Raw genomic sequence first — 5,542 nt, 5'->3', positions numbered from 1 at the left:
ACTTGTTGGACCTGTAATATGTAAATAAACACGCAAAATATTTTATTTCCTCTGCCAATTTTACACTAGTCACTTTGGATAGTAGCATACTTGAAGAGGAAAATAAATGATTATAATGTTTGTTGTTTTCTGTAAACTTGTTTGTACCGACACTTATGACATCTGTCGCACACGGCTAAAAAACAGATTTTTGTACTTTTCTTCTTCTTCTTTATCTTATTCACTGCACCACAGTAGAGCACAAACCGCTGCCTTAGAGAGACCTAGTAATAAAAATCTCAAAATTATCATTTTTGTCTGAATGATTTTTTATTAATCAGAGGTGAGGCAGTTGGAGCACCCCCTTGTGGTGACTGAAGGTTATAACGGCTTACCTCAACTTTACCTTCGTACAACCAGCACTAAGGAATGTCCTATTTTCTTATAATCAAGGATGCTAACAAAATGTCGCCTGCTCCGTTGTTACAGAGGAGAAAATTAAACCACTGAAAACAGACCTTGACTTGTTCCTGTGCATAGCTAGCTGCTACAGGAAGTTGGAAAAGTTAATTCTTCACCGCCATTGGCCATTTTCTGGTTCAGAAATTTTCGGTCATGTACCGACGTCTAAATCTAACCCTAAACAAAGTCTAGTCTTTGTTGCARTTTAAGCTAGATATTTGCTGCATAAAGAGACACATTTTTACTTCAGTCTTTTTTTATTTTAGGTCAGTTACTTRTTCAAATTACTTCTATTTGCTCATTATACAAGCTACATCTCAATGTAATGCTGGTAAAAGTGTTGCTAGAGAGTTAAAGGAGTGATGACTTCCTGAAAGTRGAGTGTTGGAGATAGAGACCCAATTTCAAGGTGTTGAAAGTAATTTGACTGCGTAATTTCAGTCATATTTGATTTATATAGCACTTTTATAACAACTGAAGGTTGCATAGTTACTTGATTGGGCTATAAAGTTATACTATGTGGCTGGAAAACGCATAATACTGCCCCATGAAAGCCCCAACATCTGGTACTGCCACAAATGAATCCAGATCCACAAAACTCTTGTGAACAGACGTCTGATCCGCAGCTAGGGCAAAAACTACCCCTTCTCAATCCCGGGTTTAATAATCATGTCTCATCTCGAGTGTGGACAAACTGTGCAAAGCTAAAGCAACATTTCACGGGAAAAAAACGTTTTACAAAAACTCAATAAATTCCTTCCAATATTTGCTTTGCCTTGCAAGCAGGTTTTAAACAATTTACTCGTTGAACTGTTTTGTGGCTCACATAGACAATTTCTCTCCAACGTGCAGTGGAGCCTTTCCGCTGAGCTAAGGTTGCTGGAACATGTAATTCTCCCTGATTATTGAGGTTTTTATTAACTGCTCATCAAAATAATCCTGACCACCCAATCAGCTGGCTTACTCACCCTTTTGCAGCGTCTAGGAGGTGCAGCGGGGTGTTAAGGACCCCGTGTTTAGRCGACCTAATAACAGCTTACCCCCAGACAAAGCTCTATTTCGAGGCCCTGTGGTTTCGGCCCTTCAATCCCTCTCCAACACTAAAGGCTGCTAGTTCCTGCCTTATTGTCATCCCGCCGTGGCAGACGCTACTGTAGTCGCCCTTTTTTTTCTTTCCGTTTTATTGTCGGCTGTCATTAGTGGCTTTTCTCTGTCTCCTCTCAACAATTATTTTTCCTCCTCTGTCTTTGCTCCTGTCTCGTTCTTTCCAACTGCTCTGCCCATCGCGTCCGGTCATGTGTCAGACCTACCTCGCAGCTCCGAGGCTGTTTATGTAACACAGGACATCCGGAGTCTTGGCCGCCATTGTTGTGTCTGTGTGCGAGTCGGAGACAAATAGTCTCTCCACAGAGCGAGACGACCAGGCAAACGCCATAAAACACTGGGACAAATTTGAGTTTGATAGACTCTGTGTCAGCAGTTGTTTTTCACTTTGGTTTTGGCTCCATAAATCTTTTCCGGGGCTTCAGGCTTCTACTGCTGTCATCAGAATGAGGGATTATCTTTTTGATTCTCATGACAGGCCAAACACATCATTCTCAAGACTTGTTTTAGAAGTTTTGGCTGTAATAATAATTTTTAAAAAAAGTCTTGGAAGAGACGATACAAATGGGTTTAGCAGACAGCTCTGGTTGAATGTCTCGTATAATTAATGTATTTGAAAATATAAGTATCCAGATTTATTGAGCTTCCTAAGGGATCCATACATCTAAGCAGTCAATATTTACAGTGAGTGTACATCTATTTTACTGTGTTTTTCTGTCAGTTTGGCTTGTTGACAACGTGACACAATGACTTAATTACTTAATGTCTGGGGACATTCAAGTACTTRATTAACATTGCTAGATCAGTAAATACAGTGTTAGCCTTACTGGCACCTGTGATCAAAATGTGTAAAAAGCTTAAAAATAATCTTTTACTGCACCAGCATAATCCTGTGCTGTTTTTGAAATTATACTGGACCTTCTGTAATTGCTTCAAGTTAAGCCAAAAAATTGACTCCTAGTCCTGGCAGATTTATGTATAAAGTAATCTTTTAATTTTACATGCATGTTTCTTCAGACTTAAGGTGATAATCATGTTTTGAAGAGGCCTCCACCTCGTTGGATTAGCAGTGCTTGCTAACAACTGTCTTGTCATCCGTTGTCATCTCTTCACTATTGMCTCAGCGGCCTGRAAGTTTCMAGACGGACGGCTAGCAGATACCTTTCCTCACTCTTTGAAGATGCATGGATGATGTGAGYTGTGGCAAGATTTACATTGAATTTTAATGGTTAATCTGTGAATGGAGCTACCGATGAGGAAGACAGTAAGACGTTCTTCCAACCTCAAAGACTTGRAGCACATCAGCAAAGATAACTCAAATAAATACCAGTGGAAACTTGCAAAAACTGAGCATTGAGAAGTGAATAAATATTTTTCAAAATTGCCTTTTACAAGAGATGCAAATAAAAATKTTATTTTAATTGTTTGCACATTAGCMTACCTGTGACCCATCGTATTTATCATTCATCCATCGATTSCTATACTCACTTATCCTTTCTGAGTTGCTGGGAGAGCTGGCGTCTATCTCCAGCTGTCATTGGGCGAGGTGGAGGTACACCTTGGACAATTTACCAGGCCTTCAACGAGTCACAAGGAAATACAGGACAAAATACCACAAACACCTAAAGCTAGTCTACTGTATCCAATCAAGCCTGGTGTTTGGACTGTGGAGGAAGCCGGAGTACCCAGAGAGAATCCATGTACATATGGGGAGAACATGCAAACTCAATGCAGAAAGTCAGTTTATGAATATATGAACTGTTACTACTATTTTCACTGAACAATACTTAAAACTGAACCAATTTGTATTGTTTGCCTTACACAATAAATGAACTTAACAAGTTAATGCTAAAGAATTACCTTCTGCTTGACCCTCTGCTGGGTTTCAAACACTGAACTATATCCAGAGTTTGTTGTTTCTCCAAGTTTTGCTATGAGAAGAATGTGAAACATGGAGYGCTGCCTGGCTGCAGTTTCATTGCTCCTGGGTGTCAGAGGAGGAACTCCRTGTGTCTGTTTTTTTTAGAAAAAGACCAAATGTGATAACAGCGAGATAGTCAGCAGTAAAACATGCCCCTGCTTTACACCCTGCTTACATAACCTCTCAGGCAGCCTGTGGGATAAATATGGTTTGTGCAAGCTAAGGTATTCAAACTATTTGAGTTTGTCYGTGGCTGTTTTTAGGGATAGAGRAAGAACCGAATAGTTGAGGCTTGTATTGACACAGCGCTCCATCAGTGTTACAACAGACGGTTCTAATGGATTGTACAATATGTAAACTATCTTAGCTCTGGTTTGGATGAATGAGAGTCTTTGTTCCTCCACCCTGCTAGGCTGATCTCCTATCTTACATCAACAAAGGAAGTTCCTGTTGAGAAGGCCTCCACAGAGAGCCATTGTGCCAGGTGGAAATCAGATCAGACGCAGAACCGTTGTTGGGTCACAGGAGACGCCTCAGGTGAACTGAAAAGACGGATTATAAAGGAAGCGTGCTCAGTGTTGACTCTGCCTTTGTCTTTTTCATGGGATCTGCATTTTGGAGTCAGCTGGAGCTCTGTGGCTCTGTCCTGTTGGACCAGTTTTACTCCCTTGTGCTTTTGTGTTGATCACATTTTATCAGGAAGGGAGGAATGGCTGTAACTGTGACAGATGAGCCATTCATAGCAATTCTCTATTCTTCCAGCTTTAGTGTTGTGTCTAAGAGAGCCAGACAGCTAAAAACAGTACTAAAATATTTAAATCCGGATTTCTAGGTTATCTTTGAAGACTTGGAAATTGTAGCAATAGAGATAACCTAGAAATCCGGATTTTCACATTTCTATTTTATTTGACTTAAGGAAGCAAAGAGGTTGAGGTGTTAAGTTTAGAGCACATCCTCAAATTTGAATTAATTTATATCAAATATGATTATTATAACCTACTGGAAGTTCACAAAAACATAATATAATCATATTCCCTAAAGACTATAAATGGATGTCAGGTGATCCCGACTGATCTAAAACAAGGGGAAATTATCAGGATTCATTGTCAGACAGTGAGGGGACAAAAAGATCGTGTGTGTAAATATCTGCCTATAAATACTTTAGTACTGTTTTTAGCTGTCTGGCTAAGAGATGTGCATCTCCTCAAAAATTATATACAAGTACAGACACCTTAGTCCAACCATCCTACTGTCCAGGAAGAGGACTGGTTCTGTGTCCCAGAAATCAATAAGTTTGGTTTAAAATACTAAAGATTTAGTGAAGCAACACAAAAAGACGGACGACAGGTTGCAGATAAACTCCTGCACAAGTATTTGTTCATATTGAACATTCAAAGGAAGAAMACTTACATCGACTTTGTTGCCCTTAAGTGACTTTGCAGCCAATTCGGTGGTATGCTTGAGGTTAGTAACTTGCAGACTGATGACTTAAGATGCGACTTTCATATTTTCACAATGTTTTCTCCTCATGATAGCGTCAGCTCTAAGAAGTACACCACTTCCTGATCCAACAAAGACACACTCCTACCAGCTCCAGAACGCATGTTCTCAAAAATCTGTGCACTTTTTACAGCAAAGCATCTTAATCAATGGGACACAGAACCCATCTTACTCCYGCTGAGAGCACATGGGTAATGATTTTGATCCATGCAAACCCAGKACTCCGTCTCCAGTTCTTAAGTTTTCATAAATTTTTAATAGGGGTTGATTAATAGGAACACAGCTGGATCAGAACCCGTCAGCAGGCCTTTTGCCTTAAGTTTGGATTTTTCTCTAACATATATGCAACATTAAATATTCACCAGTGACTTTTGTAGCTGTTTTTATTGCAGTGTGTTATTGTGTTTTATTTAGTCCCTAAAAAGGAAACTCTTTAAAATTTCATAAGGAAACATAAATCAGCTGTCCTCGGTTTTAAGTGTTTTCCATTTGTTGTTCAGGGTTTTTGCAGTGTGGGAGGTCTCTGTTGCTATTCAAAGGATTACTATTTCCTTCATGTAACCCACACACACACAC

The sequence above is a fragment of the Poecilia reticulata genome, linkage group LG4 (assembly GCF_000633615.1).
Source record: "Poecilia reticulata strain Guanapo linkage group LG4, Guppy_female_1.0+MT, whole genome shotgun sequence".
Lineage (NCBI taxonomy): Eukaryota > Metazoa > Chordata > Actinopteri > Cyprinodontiformes > Poeciliidae > Poecilia > Poecilia reticulata.
This window is presented reverse-complemented; position numbering follows the sequence as displayed.